Source organism: Oncorhynchus masou, chromosome 23 (genome assembly GCF_036934945.1).
Source record: "Oncorhynchus masou masou isolate Uvic2021 chromosome 23, UVic_Omas_1.1, whole genome shotgun sequence".
Taxonomy (NCBI): domain Eukaryota; kingdom Metazoa; phylum Chordata; class Actinopteri; order Salmoniformes; family Salmonidae; genus Oncorhynchus; species Oncorhynchus masou.
Window position 1 is genome coordinate 18,503,642 of NC_088234.1, and position 24,329 is coordinate 18,527,970.

The 24,329-nt window shown below is 43.7% G+C and overlaps 1 pseudogene; it reads right to left on the reverse strand.

The window, feature by feature from the left end:
• Positions 1 to 1,740: 1,740 nt before the first annotated feature.
• Positions 1,741 to 23,215, reverse strand: LOC135510494 (matrix metalloproteinase-14-like; annotated as a pseudogene).
• Positions 23,216 to 24,329: the final 1,114 nt, after the last annotated feature.

Below are 24,329 nucleotides of genomic sequence, written 5' to 3' on the forward strand. Positions count from 1 at the left end.
TGTATGTAGCTAAGTTATTGTTGACTCAGTACTGGTACACTGTGTATATAGCTAAGTTATTGTTGACTCAGTACTGGTACACTGTGTATGTAGCTAAGTTATCGTTGACTCAGTACTGGTACACTGTGTATGTAGCTAAGTTATCATTGACTCAGTACTGGTACACTGTGTATATAGCTAAGTTATCGTTGACTCAGTACTGGTACACTGTGTATATAGCTAAGTTATCATTGACTCAGTACTGGTACCCCGTGTGTATATAGCTGAGTCGATGTGCAGGGGTATGATGTAATTGAAGTAAATATGTAGATATAGGTAGGGATAAAATGACTAGGAAGCAGGATAGATACTAATAGATACAGATGGAGTGTCGGAATGGACATCATTTTGAGAAGATAAATGTTTGTAATACTGCCTAGTGGGAGAAATGAGTTACAGTATGAGATGGAAATAACAGGTGACATGGAGAGGGGAGAAGAGAGGAACAGATGTGGGACGAGGGAGAGCGAGGGAATGGAAAGTCTGAAAGAAGATCCACATTAGAAAGAGCCACTAGAGTGAAGCTTGAGAAAGTTATGAACAAGTGTTTAATGGAGCGAAAATTATTACATTTTGTAAAGTTAGAGAGATCAGAAATGTCTGTTGAATGGATTCCAATCCAAACAGAGCTAGATTCTGAAGAATCTCCTGCAAGAGGGCACATAAACAGTTAAAGGATGTGGAGAAAGGAGAGAGGAGAGGAGAAATAGAGAAAGGGGATGGGGGAATGGGAAGAGAGGAGAGAACAGAGCAGAGATACTTGGTGAGGGGTGGTGGAGGAGGAGAAAGAGTGGTTTCTGTTAGAGACCTCATCAAAATAACTACTTTGCAGCGGGTGAGGAAATATGGCTGAGAGAGAGAGGGGGAGCGGAGGAGGAAATGCTAGGAGTGAGAGAGGGAGGGAGAGGGTTGTGAGAGAGTGGAAGGGAGAGGGGGAGGGTGGTAACAAATTTAGGCTGTTTCTTAGTATAAGTTTTAGAAAATGTTTCGTATCATTTCAGCTTTACTGGACACCTCACTCTTAAATGAACGTATACTCTCCCTTCGTCCCTCCCGCTGGGTTGGGGCTGGAGGCTCAGATGTTTTAAGAATTCCAGATGTGGTTAATAGAACTCAGTTGGAACACTGCACTAAGAAAAACGTGATCATTCCATCACTTTTTCCACTTCTCCATTCCCGGGTCTCATGACTCCAGCCATGTCCAAAACACCCTCCCAGGTTCAACTAGGTTCTCCTCTCCTCTCTTCTTTATCCATGCCCCCTGGTAAGCTGTAAACAATAGCTTGTTAACAACAAGATGGAACATCACAGAACCAGCTCTTCATTCTGAGCTCGCTAAGCATTCCTAGGGCTCTATTCAATCCGTAGCGTGATTGACAATTAAAGGCAATGTTCCCTCGGTCGCGGAGACTGCATTCACGGTAAATGCAGCGTATGTCTGTCTGCTCAATCGGGAAATGATCTACATTTTAATGTGTATCTTCCGCGATAATTTCACCATACGGACTTAATCCAGCCCCTATAGTGTTGAGGCCAGGCTGTTATTTGTGTATGAGACAACAGTCTGAAGGCCATTCTCTTCCACCGAGTGAGTGAGTGAGTGAGTGTGTTGGGCCAGGAGAAAATCACGTTTTAGAAAATATTTTTTATTTCAACTTAACGCATGAAATACAAAAAGTTGAAAAATTGGCCAAAACAAAATGTATTCCCTTTTTTTATTGATATCATTATCATTATAAATATCATTACCATTATCATTGTTGTTATTGTTATTTGATTTGTGTAATACAAAAAAAAACATGAAGCACCATCAGAATGACTTATAAATAGTTTTGTTTGATTGTCTTTATATGCCAACCAATCAATGGGAAAATAAGTGTTTCGAAAAAAAGGAAACATTTTCCAAAATCTTAAAATACCCCCTCTGTACTGTCCAAGTCCACCACTTCAATGGAAAAATGGGATCCATTTAGATTCAACCCTTGTCACGTTATAGCCTCTGTCCAGCAGGACTCAAAATGACAATGTATAAAAACAACAAACACAATTTACCAAAGGACTACGCCCGGAGAACAACAATAATAATAACTATAGTCATAATAATAACAACATTTCTTACAATGATGGTACCAAAACAAAAAAGACCACGATAAGACATCAGCATTTGGAGAGGGTACTATGTGATCGAACCACAACGCTTTTCTTTGTAGTAACATTGAAACTGGCTTTATTGAGTAAAAATGTCTACTTTAATTCCATCCAACTTTGACTGCCTACTGAGACCAGGCTCTGTACTGAGGGCGGAGCGAATGGAATGGCATCATGCGCATATAAACCATGTGCTTGATACCATTCCGCCTATTCCGCTCCAGCCATTACCACAAGCCCGTCCTCCCCAATTAAGGTGCCAACAATCTCCTGTGGTGGCTATGTGCCACTGTAGCTGGAGCACAGGGGGGAAACAAGGAGGAGAGAGATGATTGTTTGTGATCATGCCTGATTTGAGAGCGAAATCAAAAATGAAACAAGAAAGTATATTATATACTGCAGGGTGAAACATTTAATTCAGACAGCGGTTCAGCTGGAGTCGTCAAGCAGATGGGAGGGAGGATTTAGGAGAGGAGGATAGAATGGAGGGAGGGGCATGATAGTAGATGTCTTGCAGATGGGGTGTCAACTACACAGGATGTTGGTCACAATCATCATCATCTCTTTGTGTGTTGGGGCCTGGTCCAGATCTCAAACCCGCAGAGCTGTACATGTAAATAGGTAACATACAAATACACATCTTTCCTAATTCAGATTCTCTCTCTCTCTCATCCTCTGTCTGTGGTATATACAACCCAACCAATGGACCACACCCCAACGTCCAACCAACCAACCCCTCATGACATTACCTCTTCTCGCTTACCACACAATCCAACTCCTTTCACCCCCCTTTCCTCATCTGTTTCCTCACCCTGTCCCTCCCCTCTCCCCTCTTTCTTTCAATCTTTAAATTCTTTCAGACACTTTATCTCTCTCGGTCCCTCTGCGTCATTGGTTCATTCAGTGCATCTCTAAACCTTAGTCAGTAGAGATCTCTGGCAGTAGAGGAGACGTCGTGGCGTCCCATACTTCCTGAAGAACAGCAGGGCTCCCAGAGTGAGGACCACGCAGACCAATAGGAGGAGGGGGATCACCACAGCCGCAGCCGTGGCCCCGCCTTCTCCCTCCTCCACCTCGATGATGATGACTTCCTCCTTGCCGTCCCGCTTCTTAGGCTCCTCCCCTGCACAGCCCATCCATTCGCTGAGCACCGACTTGGGGTAGCCCGACTCCACCCTCATGTGTTGGTTGTTGAACTTCCAGTACTTGTTGGCTTTATAGAAGTAGGTGTAGGCTGGGGGAAAAGGAAGTTCATACAAACACGGACTTTACTACGAGCTTCAGATATTCTACTATATTATATATATGTTGAGGTGTTATGCTAATGTGGTCACTCGTTCATAGAAATGCTATTTGACACTGACACAAGATAGCGTTCAAACATGCAGGCATGCAACTCTCTGTCCCGCACACACACTTACATCCTTCTTCGCTCATGATGGCAGCCTTGATGTTGTCGGGGACACCCTGCCATGTGTTGATGGGTTTGGGGTAGTCTCTGTCCACAGTCTGGGACTGCTCATTGAAACGGTAATACCTGACAGACAGAGAGAGAGGGGAAGTCAGTAATGGAGAGGGAAGGGAGAAAGAATGAGGGAAAGAGAGAGGATAGGTATGGGTAGATAGATGTAAGAGAGTGGAGAATAGTGGATGAAGAAAGAGAGGGAGAGAGACAAATCAAGAGACAGACATAAAGACAGGCATAAAGACAGATTCACCCACCGACAGACAGACCGACAGACAGACTCACCCACCGACAGACAGATATAAAGACAGACTCACCCACCGACAGACAGACATAAAGACAGATTCACCCACTGACAGACAGACATAAAGACAGACTCACCCACCAACAGACAGACATAAAGACAGACTCACCCACCGACAGACAGACATAAAGACACTCACCCACGAACAGACAGACTAAACAGACTCACCCACCGACAGACAGACATAAAGACACTCAGCCACCAACAGACAGACCGACCGACAGACATAAAGACAGACTCACCCACCGACAGACAGACCGACAGACAGACATAAAGACAGACTCACCCACCGACAGACAGACCGACAGACAGACATAAAGACAGACTCACTTGGTTCCTCTGAAGTAGTATGTCTGTCCGGTGGGGGTGTAGAAGAGGGCAGCGTCCAGCTTGTCTTTGGGCAGCCCTGTGCCCAGCTCCTTCAGAGTCTTAGGGTAACCCTGCTCCATACTGGACTCTGTGAACACCCAGTACTTGTCACCTAGAGGGTGGGAATAAAAAACATGACTACATACATCTGAAGTCATCTACATACTGTAAACACAACAACAATGAATAACTACTAGACAGAACTGTTATTAATGAAAAGTCCTCTTAGATAATTAAAAACTAGACCTACCCTTGAAGAACACAAATTTGCCATCGTTCCTCTCGTAGGCGGCGTTGATGTTTGGTGGCAGTCCCTTCCAGAAGTGACCGATGGGCATGGGGTAACCCTGGAGAACCTTGTTGTTCCGCACACGCCACAGCCATTTATCCTGCGCCAGAGAGACAGAGACACAGCGTTAGCACACTTTATAGCTGTACACACACACCACAACCACTGATCCTGTTTGTGTTGTATAGTACATATACACACCTAGGTTCTGGTCATTTTGTGTCATTCAGTCCTCACTGTGTGTAACTAAGTCTATTTATGTCAACATCAATGCAATGTGTATCGTTGTGTGTTTCTGTGTCCTGTGGTTTATTGTATTCATGTCCGTGTGTATCCTCATGTCGAAGTTTGCCACTGTATTTAAGACGTACCTTAAAGACAAACATCTCCCCCCTGAGGATGGCGATGGAGTCGAAGTGTCCCTCGCAGACGTCTGGTCCGAGTCCAGGCTGGTCTGGCTTGGAGGGTCTGGTGGGGCGGGGGGAGGGGGTGGCGCTCCGGACGACCCTGTGGTGGAACACAGTCAGGACAACATAAGGAACGCCTATAAGCAGAGGTAGAATTGAGGGGACTGAGTGAATTCCCAAAGTGAACAGAATGCTTTCTGAACCGAATGTGATTTGAAACGTCCTTCATGCCGTGTAATGTTGAACGAGATTAGACCTTTCTAGCATTCCTGAACCATTACAAAGAAGAGACAGTTTGTGTTGAATGTTGCCGTAACAATTCAGGAACATTGTTAGAACAATCCAGGAACATAGCTACAGCATTCCAACGGAACTGGGTGTTCACCATAGATTGCCTGGATGCCATGGCGATCGTCATCAGGCAGCTGGAAGTTCTCTGTGTCCATCCACTGGTAGAATGGAGCCATGATGGCAGAGGGGTCGTTGGAGTGTTCTAGACCCAGGGCGTGACCCAACTCATGGACCGCAACCAGGAACACATCATTACCTGGAGATTGAGGGACAGAGAGAGAGAGGGAAAAATACTTTTATTATTACTATTATGTATTTAACTCAATAAAGTTGTAACATCGATGCTTTGGCAATATTTAGACAACGTTTGTCACGCCAATAAAGCTATTAGAATTTGAGAGACACACATATTTCCCTCAGATTACACAGGCCCACAAAGAATTCGAAAACAAATTCACTTTTGATAAACTCTCATATCTACTGGGTGAAATACCAGTGTGACATCACAGCAGCAATGTTTGTGATCTGTTGCCACAAAAAAAGGGCAACCAGTGAAGAACAAACACCATTGTAAATACAACCCATATTTATGTTGATTTATTTTCCCTTCTGTACTTTAACTATTTGCACATCATTATAACACATTATATAGACATAATATGACAATTTAAATGTCTTAATTCTTTTGGAACTTTTGTGTGTAATGTTTACTGTTCATTTTTGTTATTTCTTTACTGTTTGTTTCACTTTTGTTTATTATCTATTTCACAACATAAGTTTCCCATGCCAATAAAGCCCCTTGAATTGAGAGAGGAGGAACGAGCAGATGGGAAGAGACTGTTTGAATAGAAACTAAAAGTAGCACGTTCACCTAACAAAGTGCAGCAACCCAGTGAAAAGCCTCTTTCCGGCCATCTCCCTTCCTTCTTCCCCCCTCCTCCATTCCTCTGTCTCTTACCTCCTTGGTCGACGTAGCCGGTCGTCCAGGGTTCGGCGTTGTCGAAGTGCGTGTCGCCCCCTATCCCGTTCCCGGGGAAGTACGCGTGAGCCAGGAAGCCGCCCTCGCCGTCGAACGGCGTGCTGTCGCCGTGGAAACCCTCGGAGAAGGAGAGCATGATGTCAGCGTACTTGTCGACCTTGTCCCGGATGTGGCTGTAAGGGATCTCTCGGAAGCGGAGCGGGATGGCGGCCTCCCACACCTTAAACGCCCGGCGGATGGCCTCGTATGTAGCGTACTCCCCAATCTTAGGGGTGTAGTTCTGTATGCTAGGAGAGCGACCGGGAGGAAATAGCAGATGTTAGTACATTTTAAAGATAAAAGAGATGTACTGGCTCTTCCTCTGCATTCTTTTGTGGAACTTTTTTGCAATTCTTCCTTGATACTCAATATGAATCTGTTTTGATTTGAATCAGTATTCCTTTAGAATCAGATCCTGGTTCATTTACATCTAGTCTGATTCATATTAAACAAACATTTTCACAAGACTTACACAGACATTACAACCGTTGCCTAAGTGCCAGTCTGTTTGTGCCATCCTTCCAACTACCTGTCATTGTCGTGCCAAATCCATGTCATTGTCGTGCCAACTACCTGTCATTGTCGTGCCAACTACCTGTCATTGTCGTGCCAAATCCATGTCATTGTCGTGCCAAATCCCTGTCATTGTCGTGCCAAATCCCTGTCATTGTCGTGCCAAATGTGCCAAATGTTTGGCTTGCACAATGGAGGAGGCCCGCGCACATACAGATCTGGGACTTTGTGTTGTCGTACTAAAGCAGTGTTGTAGTCTCACCTGAATGTGACCTCTTGTTTGTCCCACTTCAGCCCCTGTACGGCGTATCTCTTCCTCCTCAGGTTGCTCTTCAGCTCAGAGCCAAACTTGTCCGGGACGCCACAACGCGGCCGCTTCATCGCTCTGGCAACAGCAAGACACACCTGTCAATCACACTCACTGTGCCATGAACTATTTCATTTCTGAGTTGTCCTGAGACTCTTTGATTCTTTTGTGCCCTAAAAACATAAAATGCTATGGGGCTTTATGAGTGAGGTTGCTCCCATAGGGCGGCACACAGTCGGCCCACGTCGTCCAGGTTTGCCCGGGGAGGCCGTCATCGTAAATAAGAATTTGTTCTTAACTGACTTGAATAAAGGTTTACAAAAATATAAAAAAATGCAATTGTATTAGCAGTGCAATTCACACAGTGGTTATGTATCTCAGGTCAGCAGGAGTCATTGCTCTGCTTAGCCCTCCATTTAGTGTCATTGCTACTCACTGTAGGGTGTTGATGTCGATGGAGCCGGTGACGGCGAGGCCGTAGAACCTCTGCATGGCTGTGATGGCTGTGGTGATGGACTTGGGAGAACGGATAGCCTGGGCTCGGACATCACCTGGGGGCAGGTAGCCATACTGCTGCAGCCACACCTGGGGGGTAGAGAGAGGGGCACAAGGAGGGTTAGACACAATGTATTTGCAGACAAAGATTGAAAACGACACTCGTATGTGGTTACATGGCATGTCTTTGACAGTATTGCCTAAGCACACACACACATACTCTCCCTCTCTCGCCCTCTCCCTCGCCCTCTCCTCTCTGTGAAGTTTCCCACCACATCCATCAGCCAGAAACAACACAGAAACCAACCCATTCATGGTGATAGTCAATGATTAGCCATACAGTCATACTGAACGAGGCAGGATGTTGTTGTAAAGATGTCTATGTTTGGATTATTGTGTGCCGAAATGTGTGTGTGTGGGTGTGCCTGTTGGCCTACTCACAGTGCTAGTCTGAATGTGTGTGTGTGTGCCAGAGAGATTGACAGGGAAAGAGAGAGGGAGAGAAAGACTGTATACGTATGTGTGTGGGTGGTTGGGAGCTCAGTATCCAGTGTTTGCATAAAGCAATGCCAAGCTGACCAGGAACACACACTGCCTTCCTTACAACAGCAAACAGAAAGAGACTGGTCAGACTGAACACACACACACACACACACACACACACACACACACACACACACACACACACACACACACACACACACACACACACACCAGCCAGCCAGCCAGCCAGCCAGCCTGCCTGCCTGCCTGCCTGCCTGCCTGCCTGCCTTCTTTTTGCAAGAGTTACTAATATTCTATTTATACCATAAAAACAATCCCATCCTCACAGTCTACCCTGCTTGATATGCTGGGCAGAATGAAAGGGAACTGAGACTTTTTTGTGGGGATGTAAGGAGAGATGAGAGGAGAATAGAGCCAAATAAAACACAGGAGAACCATAATAAACAGGGATGTCATTTCAGACGTGGGATGACTAGAACTTCTTCAATCCTCTCAGTCAGAACCTGGGGGGTTCACTGCCAGACCCGGCATGCAGAGGAAGAAAGGAGTAGCATCTGAGAAATAATATATATGCTTCATCTGAGTGGTAGGAGAACTGCCTTTCACCAGGTGAGATCATATTTAACCAGAATGAAAAACAGACTATGGTGTTTCAGAAACATTTCACCGGAATAATTTGTAAGTTCTAAAGTGTCACCTCTGTCTCACTCTCAAACACAAGAGTGGTTATGCAGAGCTGCTCAAGTTTCTGTTCCTAGTTCTCCAACCAAAACAGCTAGGATATGATCTTTAGCCATTGATCAGTGCTCAGTGCAACAGTCTCTCTATGAGAGAAAGAGGAGACAGAGAGGAGAGAGAGAGGAGACAGAGAGAGAGAGGGGAGACAGAGAGGAGAGAAAGACAGAGAGAGAGAGAGGGGCAACAGAGAGAGAGGAGAGAGACAGAGAGCAAGAGTGAGAGAGAAAGAGAGAGATGTATTATATTTCAATTGCTTTGGCAATGTTAACATTTGTTTCCCATGACAACAAAGCACTAAATTGAATGGAATTGAGAGAGAGGAGACTGAGAGAGAGAGAGAGAGAGAGAGAGAGAGAGAGAGAGAGAGAGAGAAAAGAGAGAGAGGAGACAGAGTGAGAGACTGATCCTCAAACATAAACCTGATGGAGATGAGTCCTATGTGATGTTATAAAACAAAGACAAGGATGTGTGTGTGGGTGGGTGGATCAGAGACGAGATGAGTAAATACGAGGCAAGTGGGTGGGGTGAGAGACAATATGAGTACAGGAGACTGTTAAGGGGAAGATGGCTCAAAAAGAATGTCTGGAACGGAGCAAATGGAATGGCATCAAACACGTGGAAACCATGAGGAAATCATGTGGAAACCATGTGGAAACCAGGTGGAAAACATGTGGAAACCAGGTGGAAACCATGTGGAAACCATGTGGAAACCATGAGGAAATCATGTGGAAACCATGAGGAAACCAGGTGGAAACCATGTGGAAACCATGTGGAAACCATGAGGAAATTATGTGGAAACCATGAGGAAATCATGTGGAAACCAGGTGGAAACCATGAGGAAATCATGTGGAAACCAGGTGGAAACCATGAGGAAATCATGTGGAAACCAGGTGGAAACCATGTGGAAACCATGTGGAAACCATGAGGAAATCATGTGGAAACCATGAGGAAATCATGTGGAAACCAGGTGGAAACCATGAGGAAACCATGTGGAAACCAGGTGGAAACCATGTGGAAACCATGTGGAAACCAGGTGGAAACCATGTGGAAACCACGAGGAAACCATGTGGAAACCAGGTGGAAACCATGTGGAAACCATGAGGAAACCATGTGGAAACCATGTGGAAACCACAAGGAAACCAAGTGGAAACCATGAGGAAACCATGTGGAAACCAGGTGGAAACCACGAGGAAACCATGTGGAAACCATGTGGAAACCACGAGGAAACCAGGTGGAAACCATGTGGAAACCATGAGGAAACCATGTGGAAACCATGTGGAAACCAGGTGGAAACCATGTGGAAACCATGTGGAAACCATGAGGAAATCATGTGGAAACCAAGTGGAAACCATGTGGAAACCATGTGGAAACCAGGTGGAAACCATGTGGAAACCATGTGGAAACCAGGTGGAAACCATGTGGAAACCATGAGGAAATCATGTGGAAACCAGGTGGAAATCATAAGGAAATCATGTGGAAACCAGGTGGAAACCAGGTGGAAACCATGTGGAAACCACGAGGAAACCATGTGGAAACCAGGTGGAAACCATGTGGAAACTATGAGGAAACCATGTGGAAACCATGTGGAAACCATGTGGAAACCATGAGGAAACCATGTGGAAACCAGGTGGAAACCAGGTGGAAACCACGAGGAAACCATGTGGAAACCATGTGGAAACCACGAGGAAACCATGTGGAAACCAGGTGGAAACCATATGGAAACCATGAGGAAATCATGTGGAAACCATGTGGAAACCATGTGGAAACCATGAGGAAATCATGTGGAAACCATGAGGAAATCAAATGGAAACCATGAGGAAATCATGTGGAAACCAGGTGGAAACCATGAGGAAATCAAATGGAAACCATGAGGAAATCATGTGGAAACCATGAGGAAATCAAATGGAAACCATGAGGAAATCATGTGGAAACCAGGTGGAAACCATGAGGAAATCAAATGGAAACCATGAGGAAATCATGTGGAAACCATGAGGAAATCAAATGGAAACCATGAGGAAATCATGTGGAAACCATGTGGAAACCACGAGGAAATCATGTGGAATCCAGGTGGAAACCAGGTGGAAACCACGAGGAAATCATGTGGAAACCAGGTGGAAACCATGTGGAAACCATGAGGAAATCATGTGGAAACCATGTGGAAACCACGAGGAAACGATGTGGAAACCAGGTGGAAACCATGTGGAAACCATGAGGAAACCATGTGGAAACCAGGTGGAAACCATGTGGAAACCATGAGGAAATCATGTGGAAACCATGTGGAAACCACAAGGAAACCATGTGGAAACCAGGTGGAAACCATGTGGAAACCATGAGGAAACCATGTGGAAACCAGGTGGAAACCATATGGAAACCATGAGGAAATCATGTGGAAACCATGTGGAAACCACGAGGAAACCAGGTGGAAACCAGGTGGAAACCATGTGGAAACCATGAGGAAACCATATGGAAAAAGGTGGAAACCATATGGAAACCAGGTGGAAACCATGTGGAAACCAGGTGGAAACCATGTGGAAACCATGTGGAAACCAGATGGAAACCATGTGGAAACCATGTGTTTGATGTATTTGATACCATTCCACCGATTCCGCTCCAACCATTACCACAAGCACGTCCTCCCCAATTATGGTGCCACCAACCTCCTGTGGTGTGTGTGTGCGTGTCTGTGTGTGTCTGTGTGTGTCTGTGTGTGTGCGTGTCTGTGTGTGTGTGTCTGTGTGTGTCCGTGTGTATGTGTATGCGTGTCTGTGTGTGTGCGTGTCTGTGTGTGTGTGTCTGTGTGTGCGTGTCTGTGTGTGTCCGTGTGTATGTGTATGCGTGTCTGTGTGTTTGTGTCCGTGTCCGTGTGTGTGCGTGTCTGTGTGTGTGTGTGTGTGTGTGCGTTTCTGTGTGTGTGTGTGTCTGTGTGTGTGTGTCTGTGTGTGCGTGTCTGTCTGTGTGTGTGTGCGTGTCTGTGTGTGTGTGTCTGTGTGTGTGCGTGTCTGTGTGTGTGTGTCTGTGTGTGCGTGTCTGTGTGTGTCCGTGTGTATGTGTATGCGTGTGTGCGTGTCTGTGTGTGTGTGTGTCTGTGTGTGCGTGTCTGTGTGTGTCCGTGTGTATGTGTATGCGTGTCTGTGTGTGTCTGTGTGTGTGCGTGTCTGTGTGTTCGTGTCTGTGTGTGTGTGCGTGTCTGTGTGTGTGTGTCTGTGTGTGTGTGCGTGTCTGTGTGTGTACGTGTGTGTGTGTGTGTATGCTGCACAGACAGTCAGCCAGTGAGTGTCACAATCTTTACCACACATTCAATCGGTGCAATTACAGAGAATTCTTCTGTCAATCCAGAAAACCCCCAACCCTGACTGTCTACGTCATTTTATAGTTAGTTTGGTGAATATAGTCATTCTTCCTCTTTTTGTCAATGTCTCTATCTCATGTCGTTTTAGTGGAGAGGTCTTTTTTAATATCAATAGCAATTGAAATGAGGGAGTAAAAGAGAGGAGTGTAAGTGAGAAACAGCGAGGAAACGTCTGGCTTGTACCTGGCCAGAGATATGAGCACACACAACCACAGCAGAAGGCAGACAGAGAGACAAAGAACCAGGTTCAGTTGTGGGCTACACAGTAAGGGAAACTCTCCCACTCTAATCATGTCAATGCCTGCCCCTTCTTTCAGCAATTTGTGATATGGTGTGTACGCACAGTATCATAACCCTTCTGGTTTTCCTCCATCTTTCTTAACCTGCCTCACATTTCTTCACCACCCAAACCCCAACCTCTCTCCACGTCTGTATTTCTCTTTCCGCCCTCTCCCACAAACTCCTCCCCCCTCTTTGCACTCTCTCCCTCTCTCTCTCTCCATCTCTCACTCCTTGTCTCTATCTGACTGCTCCTAGTGTGTGCTGTGGCTCCACTGTGGTGACGCGTCTGGCTCTGTGAAAACACACTCAGCTCCATCAGGATGAAAAGTTTCCCCCACACTGAGAAGACTACTCTCTCTCTCCTTCTCTCCCTCTCTCTCAGTCTATATCTCTCTCACTCCCTTTCTCTCTCTCCCCCCACGCACCTCTTCTGTGGAACTCCCAGCAAGCGCTCACAGTCAACGGACCTATTTATTAGGAATTCAACGTCGCTTATTGTTGGCCTTGGGGGTAAATACAAACCCATGTGTGTGTGGTCATAGTCTCGGGTCCATGTGGATGCGTTTTTTGTAAACAGACGCAAGCCCATATAAGTTAGGCATTTTTGCAGTGATGAATGTATTCTAAGGAAATGCATTTCAACAGAGACAGGCTGTGTGACGTGTGTATATCAGATAAATAGAACCAGGAGTAGAATGATGACATAAAGTGCATTTGAAAAGTATTCACACCCCTTGACTCTTCCCACATTTTGTTATGTTACAGCCTTATTCTAAAATTTATTAACTCGTTTTCTTCCCTCATCAGTCTACACACAATACCCCATAACGACAAAGCAAAAGCAGGTTTTTATACATTTTTGCAAATGTATAATCAAATAAAAAACAGACATATGACATTTACATAAGTATTCAGACCTTTTACTCAGTACTTTGTTGAAGCACTTTTACGTTCGCAGCCTTGAGTCTTTTTGGGTGTGACGCTACAAGCTTGGCGCACCTGTATTTACATCTTTCCCGTCTCCCAGTCCCTGCCACTGAAAAACATCCCCACAGCATGATGCTGCCACCACCATTCTTCACCATAGGGATGTTGCCAGGTTTCCTCCAGACGTGACACTTGGCATTCAGGCCAAAGAGTTCAATCTTGGTTTCATCAGACGTTTCACCAGATGTGCTTTTAACTGAGGAGTGTCTTCCGTCTGGCCACTATAACATAAGGCTTGATTGGTGGAGTGCTGCAGAGATGGTTGTCCATCTGGAGGGTTCTACCATCTCCACAGAGGAACTCTAGAGCTCTGTCAGAGTGACCATCGGGTTCTTAGTCACCTCCCTGACCAAGGCCCTTCTCCCCTGACTGCTCAGTTTGGCCGGGCAGCCAGATCTAGAAAGAGTCTTGGAGGTTCAAAACTTCTTCCATTTAAAAATGATGGAGGCCACTGTGTTCTTGGGGACCTTCAATAATGCCACATTTGTTTGGTAACCTTCCCCAGATCTGTGCCTCAACACAATCCTGTCTCGGAGGTCTACGGACAATTCCTTCAACCTCATGGCTTGGTTTTTTCTCTGACATGCACTGTCAACTCTGGGACTTTATATAGACAGGTGTGTGCCTTTCCAAATCATGTCCAATCAATTGAATTTACAACAGGTGGACTCCAATCAAGTTGTAGAAACATCTCAAGGATGATCAATGGAAACAGGATGCACCTGAGCTGTAACGCAACAAAATGTGGAAAACGTGAAGGGTTCTGAATACTTTCCGAAGGCACATGGCAGATAGACTTGGTCCAATATTAGTAACAAAGCCGGCCATGAACTTAAACCAGCAGGAAGTTCCAGGAACAGCAGATAATGATTCATAATGTCCTATAACATCGCATGAAATGACGGTGAGATCGGGTGCAACTATTGGTCAGACAGTCATGAGACTGCTAAGACACCCTGAGGATAAAGTGGCCAGATAACATACTAGTACCTAGGCATCACTGTTTGATAATTGTCATAGAAATAATAACAGATCGATAATGCTGTGACTGCAACAACATATTCAATTGAAAGTTTGTGTTGAAGGAGAGATGATTCAGTCGGGTTTACACACAGTTGGGTTTATAAACATGCATGGTATTCACTTAGTTGTGTACTAATGCAGAGGTTCTCAAACTTTTCTTGCCCTGGGATCTCCTCTCAGGCAAACTGGCGCCCCAGAGACCCCCATCAAATGTTTGCAAAAAAACAAATATCTTGTCTTATCATCAGGTGAATGATGATGGCAAGTAAAAGTCATTTTTTCATCTCCCCAGTTCTTTGGAAGAGGATAAACTACATATATTAGTATCAACTGTAATATATATAAGTATAGCCTATAAGATAGAAAGGTAAAGGTATTGTATCTTGGTGGCGGAGAAAACATTTTGCTGTTGTAAAGCTAATTTTCCGCAATTTTACACATTTTTCAATCGAGCCGAGAGAATATTTTGCAGATTTAAAGCCAATTCCCTGCAATTCCATGCATTTTGCCATGGTTAATGCTGTGTTCCTCTGCTCAAACATTATAACTAAATCAATGGGCATCTGGCCTGAATGACTGGGAGAATACTTGTTATTTAGAAATGTATATAGTTCAATATCGATTCTGCAAGCTTCCTATCTGGATTTGGTCATTTTAAATGTACACCGAAACTGTTTTTCCATCCCAAACATTACCAGATGGCCCGCCTAAGAATTTCTATCCAGAAAAAAAACTGTAATTAGCTCCAATGACTGTAATTTCCTCTATATTAAAGGGATAGTTTGAGATTTTGTCAATTTAGCCATTTATCGACTTCCCCAGAGTTGGATGAACAGGAACAGGCAGCGTTATAACTGTTCTTCTAGACGAGTGAGGTAGTTAGCATTGGCTCATGATACTACCTCTAACTTCCTTCATACTGGACATGTAACGATCGTCGTCGGAATGAGACCAAAGAGCAGCGTGGAAATGGTTCATATTTAATGTTCACAAAAAAAAACACTCAAACAAAATGACAAACGGAGAAAACAAAAATGCACAGTTCTGTCAGGGAAACAACCTAAACAGAAAACGACACCCCACAAAACCCAAATGGAAAATGACAACTTATATATGATCCCCAATCAGAGACAACGATAGACAGCTGCCTCTGATTGGGAACCACACACACACACACACACACGGCAAAACAACAAAGAAATAGAAAGCATAGGTTTTCCCACCCAAGTCACACCCTGACCTAACCAAACATAGAGAATAAATAAGGGTCTCTAAGGTCAGGGTGTGCCAGGACACAGAGACATAAACATTGTATCCACAACAGTATTCTGTTGTAGCCAGCGATTTTCATCAAAATACATATTTCTCACATAAAAAAATGATCCTGGACCCCCTGCAGTATCCCAGTTTGAAAACCCCTGTATTCATTTGTTTATTTAAGCTCCATACCAACCTCTACCACAATACATCTAGCAACTCTGCCAAGTGTGAAGGTATTGGATATAGTGCAGATATTTGGGTTTCAAGCAATCTGCTAAAACAGAAGCAGTCTTCAGCCCTCTCAGTCCACACGTCTTCTATAGTGGATCTGGTTTTCCTCAGGCTGACAAAGTAGTGGTATAGTTTTCCTGTCCCTCGTTTTTAATCCCTCAGGCTGAGAGTGGAAGAGTGACTAAAAAGGAAAGGTAGAATTGTCCAAGGAAATGTTGAAAGGGATTGACGTATGGAATGACAAAGGAGAGGGGAGAAAAGACACGGACAGGGGACAGAAGCATTAAAGCTGAATCTAAAATTGAGGGAGACAGAGTAGAGACTGAGTCAGTTGTTCCCCCTCGGACGATGCCAACGGAAGAAAGAAAAAAAACAGAGACCAGAGTTTGGTCATAAGCGAGTTTGGAGTCTGAGACACAGATTAGACTGCCTGACCTCCTAGCGTGGTGTCCCACATCTCTCATCCACTTACACCGACACAGGCGATACATGCTAACGCTAACTAAAGTACTGCTGCTGTGTATATAGGCTTAGCACAATGCAGAATGCCTGCATGCTATGTTAAAGGACCTGATAATACATTTGGCTACTCTTAACACCTTCAAGCATGCTGAGCAAGCACAGCCAACACTGGGTACTAGCGTGCTCCAGTCTGCACAATCACACCAAACCCAACAAAGATGTTCTATACCTATTATTGAACATATCATGAGTTCAATTTGTGAGCCTCAAATGTCCTAACTTGGGTTCATACATGTAATTAATCAACTGGGCCACGATGGCTAAATCCTAATAAGTCTACTGTTATACAGATAATGAGCAGTTCTAGAGCAGAGGTGTTTTTAGGATTTCCACACATGGGGACATTTTTTTTAGAAGGGTCAGAAAAAAAATCTGCCTTTTAAAAACGTATTTCATGCTGTTTGACATCATTTAGATGAGAAGAAGACATTAGCTTAATATTTTTTAATACCACACAAATGACCGAAATGAGTGGGTAGTCTGACTGACAAACTGAGGTCAATCTGGTCTTGAATTCAAACAAACAGTAGCCCAGGCCAATGAATCGACTCACATATTGTACAATATTAGGAGGAAATATATATACAGTATATATATCATAGGCTACAGTAGGCTACTAAATAGAATTTTCAGTGGCACACTGACTCACCTAATGATGAAGATGAGGCTATAGGCTACTCACGGTGATGGCCAATGCGCTCGTCTTGGCAATAGCCTATCTCATGATAGAGATACTTTGAAAAACAGTGCTGCTGTTAGCTACAATTTGTGAGTTGTTGAGACATTTTCTTCTTCTATTGTTTCTACAGATAGATTAGTATTATTTTTTCCCGCACATATATTTTGAAATCTGCAAAAGGCAAACCAACAGCCACAACCAACCACAGAAATATAATCCATAGATGGTAGTTCCCATTAAAGTCAGGACTGGCATCCGTTGCTAGTGTACCCATGAGTTTAACAGTAAAATTACCAGGGTAAGAGGTTACAAAACCCTTCTATGGATTATATTTCTATGGCCACAATGCAACAAGCTGTATATTTGGTGTGCCTGCTGCCCAAACTGCTGCCTTCCCAACTGTAGGCAAACCGGTAATTGCCAAAATAAAGGAAACAGTTGAGTAGAGGGGGATACAGTATACAGTGGGGCAAAAAGTATTTAGTCAGCCACCCATTGTGCAAGTTCTCCCACTTAAAAAGATGAGAGAGGCCTGTAATTTTCATCATAGGTACACTTCAACTATGACAGACAAAATGAGGAAAAAAATCCAGAAAATCACATTGTAGGATTTTTAATTTATTTATTTGCAAATCGCAAATTTACATTTACCTGGCATGGTTTAGGTTCACTTGTAGAATCTATGCCAAGGTGCATTGAAGCTGTTCTGGCAGCTTGTGGTGGCCCACCAACACCCTTTTAAGATGCTTTATGTTAGTGTGTCCTTTATTTTGTCAGATACCTGTATGTGCTTGTGATAAAAACTTAATCCACAGTTATTTTTTAAACTATTCACCCTCTGTGGCTATATTATGTTCTCAGTTGTATTTTGAACACTGAGAGGGGGCTCCTGTGTTTGGATAAAAAAATATAATAAGAAAAAAACGACGGAATATATTTATCTATTTTATTTGGCCTCTTGGGCCCCCTATGGGCTGGGGCCCAGCCCCGGACTCAATTGACCAGCCACATTTATTTATTATGCAGTTTATTTTTTATTAATCTGTTTGTCACGTTCTGACCATCGTTCGTGTGTGTTTTCCTTGTTTTAGTGTTGGTCAGGACGTGAGCTGGGTGGGCATTCTATGTTGTGTGTCTGGTTTGTCTATTTCTATGTTTGGCCTGATATGGTTCTCAATCAGAAGCAGGTGTTAGTCATTGTCTCTGATTGGGAACCATATTTAGGTAGCCTGTTTTGTGTTGGGTTTTGTGGGTGATTGTTCCTGTCGCTGTGTTTGTTGCACCAGATAGGGCTGTTTCGGTTTTTTCCACATTTCGTGTTTTGTAGAATGTTCATCTTTATTAAAGATGTTTACCAGTAACCACGCTGCATTTTGGTCCGCCTCTCTTTCCCCAGAAGAAAACCATTACACTGTTACCCAATCAAAGCAGGCCCTCCTATTTAACCATTTACCCAGGCCCCTTAAATCAAATCCAATGTATTTATAAAGCCCTTTTTTACATATGCAGATGTCACGAAGTGCTTTCCTCCCCCATCTGACAATTAGCAGAGCGGCAGCAGGTAGCAGCAGCCTGTCTACACTCATTGAGAGCGGGCTCCTGAGTCCTCCTGTGGTTGGCGGTCACAGAAAAAAAACAATATATATATACTACATATATTTCCTTTATTATTATAAACATTTTAAAAATAGGATTATTATAGATTTTTGTTTGTTTGGTTCCTCATGGCCCCAGGGGCTTCAGCCCCGCTAAGCCCCTGCATTAATCTGGCTCTGGGTTCTAGGATGGAAACTGCAGCGATAGTACTTGAGTGGAAAGGACAAACACACCATCTCTCCATAGAAATTTATCGGGTTGGTTTGTTTCCCATGTGGCAGATCAGATGAACTGAATATTGTCCTCCCTGAACATTTTTAAGTGACAGCGAGCACGTGTATGAGCAGCATGCACCAGCACTTCACCAAAGGTGTCCAACAGCGTGATGCAAACGTACAAAAACAACAAAGATTCGTCAGGACCCAGCGGGAGAGCCCAAGCCCAACCAAAGAAATAGAATGACTAGAACAGACATTCCCATTCACGTCAATGTTCTGTGATGGGTGAACTAGCGATAGACATATTGAATGTACACACACTGTCTAATTTCTGAGCTCTGAGAATATATTTCCGTTCTAGTATTTATATTTCCATGGGCCCAACCCATATGGGATTTGTCCCCTCATGACCTCCTCCCTCCCTGTGATCCTAAGACACGCTAGTCACCTTGCCTCCAGATGTCTGCTGTTATCGTGTTTGAAGAGAACTTCAAGGACTTTCAGATTCAGAAAGATATGTTGTGAATCTCGTTTGCATTCCTTTTCACTTCCTTTGGCTAAAATAAAGTCCAACCAGCAATTTAATAAAAGTGAGACAGGATGTTTTTTTGTGAATAAACACAAATATAACTAAATAAAGGAAACCTCTATTGGGTTTATAGTATGTGCATAAAGACAAAATGATTCACAAAGTGAAGTTGGGCCTATATTTTGTTCCATTGGGCCTATATTTTGTTCCATTGGGCCTATATTTTGTTCCATTGGGCCTATATTTTGTTCCGCTATGACTGTGAATATTTGCGCATCCAGTCTCCTCACTCATCACAGCTTCAAGTTAAATTGTAGGCTTAGCCTCCATGGCCTATCAAGTTGGATCAGGCGGCAGTGAATCCAGACAAAAAACTCCATGAAAGGAATGTCTGAAAATGTCACTCCTACTGAGTTGTCTTTGTTGTTATACCGTTAATCGTTATCTTGTAGGCATGAAATCAGAGTGGAAATTACAGGGGGCCCAGGGGGGTCTCAGACCCCTGAATGAGACATGAGTCCCACTAAATGCAACAAAGACAAACTAATTGAACCTTTCTTCTATTTGTTTAATATGCAATTTGTACTGCTCCAGTTATTCCAAATTAAACGAACACTTCCACCTCTGTGTCATTAAAAGAAAATTCTCTGTGTGTCTGCACTTGTCATCCTGGGACAGTACAAACGTTTCTCTCTACATAATGATCATTTTGTCAACAGGACACATCAATTCATTTAGGCTGCAAGAGTGCAGACCCAATGGCAATCACTGAATGGCATTACACTTTCTGGTGTTTTATTCGTCAAACGACGCGAGCGCACAGAGCACGAACCTGAGCAGGTCGTCCTACTTTTTGAAGTGATTTGATTGGCTAAATAAGATGACTGGTTGGGTTCATGCTAAACGAAAAGGTAACACATATTTGTACCGTTAAATGGCATGTTTTCACTATTATTAAAACACATGAAGTCCCGTGAAAAAAAATGGAGACCCCCCAGAATGTCACAGTATACGTCGCACTCTGCAGAACATTCACATCCCGCCTGTGCTTTCAACTTGATCTATTACCTATTCCTATTCATCACTGTCTGTAGTTTTATGAAAGTCATCCATTAATTTCCCGTTCTTCATCTCTCCCACACAACAGACATCATTGAGTTAATCATAGGTTACCGTTCCATACAGGTGATGGAATAGTGAAACTGGTAATTAGTGATAATCCCATCTTTCATCATGCCTGCTATGGGAGCATATGAGCGGAGGAGGTAGAAGTATCCCCTAACTGCTGTTCCAGGTTCAGATCTTTCAATATATTCCTTATGGCATTCTTTGGGATTTGGGGAATCTGATCCTGTGGTAAGGGGCATCTTCTGCCTACTCCCATAGAAGCATGGGCAAATTTGATGGGCCTTCAGGAGACATTATGGGTAGGATTTGGATGGGTTAACTGATCCTAGATCTGTCATGGACAACATTTGCAGTCTTATTGTAACACTGTGTACGTTTTATTACTGTCTCAGTGCTGTGTGTGCAGTTGTTACACTATTATTACAATGCTATAGATCATTGATGTGGTACATTGTCTCTCAGGCATTTCTGACAATGATTGACCGTGTCTGGCTGACTCAGTGGTACCTGATTCCCTAAAAGTAGTGCACTTTAGAATAGGGTGCCATTTTGGACATCCATCATGTCTGGCTGACTAAGACTGCAGCTGTTTGTGGTTACTGAGTCAGAACCTGAGTTCTTCCAAGCATCCTGTCTATTTTAATAAGAACGAGCTCTATATGTAGACCAGGCCTGCATTGAGAAGGACTGGAGCAATGCATGAGCACCATTGGACACCGTTGACTTGGACATTGGCTATTGCAGTCATGGCTAACAATGGTTATTCTTGATGGGTTGGGTTATATGCTAAAGTACAATGGGATGGATAGAGAGTTCTGGAATGCCCGAGGAGGACAGATCTAGAATCACCCCAGGCTAGAGACGTCATGACAGGGACCTAATCATTTGAAGGTACACTATGCCACAATATAGAGGGACAAAATGTAGTGTTTATGTTAGTAGTGTCACATCAGTTACAAAGGGTATGGAGCCTGTTGCTCCAGACAGTACCTGCAAAAATAGAGAACAGCTTCCTCTCCAGTCTCCTGTCTCTACCACCACTCAGTACAGATGAAATCCATTACCCTAACACACACACACACGCGCACACACACACACACGCGCACACACGCACACACACACACACACACACACACACAAGCCCCAGTTCCTTAGTATAAAGCAGTTGACTTGAGTTTCCACAACTCCTACTCCCCCAACCCTCCTCAACCCTCCTCTTTTAAACCACAAAATGTGTCATGGCATTTCCATCTCTTTTTCTACTGAACTGGACACATGGCCTCTCACCCTTTGATGCTACTGCTAAAATATACTTTATTATTCCACGTGAGATTCGAAATTTGTCTCCCGACACACACACACAGGGGGTTAATTTCATTGCTCAAGGGAACATCAGCGTTGGTGCCACCTAATATTGATGCCAGCAACCCCCTGGTTACCAGCTCAATCCGCGCTACATTCCCCCTTCAGCACTGGGATTCAAACAACCCCCTGGTTACCAGCTCAATCCGCGCTACATCCCCCCTTCAGCACTGGAATTCAAACAACCCTCTGGATGCTGGCCGGCTTCTCTAACCCCGAGGCTACCGCTGCCACCTTTTCATTTTTTCTTTTCTTACTATACTCAATTGAGAAGAGGTCAACCATCATGAAAAACAAAGAAGAACATAGAGTCAATTATACGGACTAGTACAGAAACAAGAGACGACACTAAGCCTATAACACACACTGTAGTTGATATACTCCCACCCCTTCTCCCATAAACCTTAACTAAAGTATCTTTATAAGTATCTTATTATACTAGTTAAATAGTTTGTTTTAATTGTGTTTCTAAGTGTCTGCATATCGCTAAAATTACTTACCTCTGCTTTTACTTCGTTTTCCGTTGAAACAACTCCAAAGAACAGTCCGCACGCCAGCGTCAGGATCTGGATCACATTTTCGAGCCGGGGCAACATTCCTCTATATGTGCGAGTTACCCCAAAAATACTCGATAAAGAGCTTCACAACCGGACAGCTTCTATTGGCTTTCCACGTTTTTATCAATATCAATTATAATCCCTAGCGATTACCTTTAAAACAATATTGTACTCTAATCTGTTCTCATGGATACTTTCTTGCCACACTTCAAGTTCTGCACAACAAATATTTTGTGGTACCAACAATCATAACTAAATGTAAAAAAACAAAAGCATCCTACAAGTCTATCCAAAAACTCAAATCCAGATGTTGGGTGGGGGGAAATCGTTGCGATCTCAGTGCTTCATCGTTCCTCTCTCCTTTGTCTCCACAAGTTACTTTCTTTCTCGCTGTGTGACTATTAAGACATCGCTCTCTGACGCGTGGACGAGGTTGGTCAACGCGCGGGGAGAGAGAGAGAGATATAGAGAGGGAGAGAGAGCGCGAGAGAGAGCGAGAGAGAGATAGAGAGAGAGCGCGCGAGAGATATAGAGAGAGGGAGAGCGAGAGAGAGGGAGAGAGAGAAAGAGAGAGGGAGAGAAGAACAACAGCAGCGTCGACAGCAGTGTCTTTACCTCATTGATGTAGGCGTCACATCTGGAAGAAGGAGGAACTTCCTCTCTCAATTCAATTTCAATTCAATTTAATAAGGGCTTTATTGGCATGGGAAACATATGTTTACATTGCCAAAGCAAGTGAAATAGATAATAAACCAAAGTTAAATAAACAATGCAAAATTAACAGTAAACATCACCCTTGCAAAAGTTCCAAAATAATAAAGACTTTCAAATGTCATATTATGTCTAAATACAGTGTTATAATGATAGTTAAAGTATAACATGGAAAATAAATAAACATAAATATAGGTTGTATTTACAGTGGTGTTTGTTATTCACTGGTTGCCCTTTTCTTGTTGAAACAGGTCACACATCTTGCTGATGTGATTGCACACTGTGGTATTTCACCCAATAGATATGGGAGTTAATCAAAATTGGACTTGTGGGTCTGTGGAAATCTGTCTCTGATATGGTCATTTGGCAGGAGGTCAGGAAGTGCAGCTCAGTTTTCACCTCATTTTGTGGTCAGTGTGCACATAGCCTGTCTTCTCTTGAGAGCCAGGTCTGCCTTCGGCAGCCTTTCTCAATAGCAAGGCTATGCTCACTGAGTCTGTACATAGTCAAAGATTTGCTTAATTTTGGGTCAGTCAAAATGGTCAGGTATTCTGCCACTGTGTACTCTCTATTTAGGGCTAAATAGCATTCCAGTTTGTTCTGTTTTTTTGGTAAGTTCTTTCCAATGTGTAATTATCTTTTTGTTTTGTCATGATTTGGTTGGGTCTAATTGTGTTGCTGTCCTGGGGCTCTGTGGGGTCTGTTTGTGTTTATGAATAGTGCCCCATGACCAGCTTTCTTAGGGGGCTCTTCTCCTGGTTTATTTCTCTGTAGGAGGTGGCTTTGTTATGGAAGGTTTGGGAATTGCTTCCTTTTAGGTGGTTGAAGAATTTAATAATAATTAGCAGGTTTCAGCCTAATTCTGCTCTCCATGCATTATTTGCTGTTTTACGTTGTACACGGAGGATGTTTTTGCAAAATCTCAATTTGGTGTTTGTCCCATTTTGTGAATTCTTGGTTGGTGAGCGGACCCCAGACCTCACAACCATAAAGGGCAATGAGTTCCTT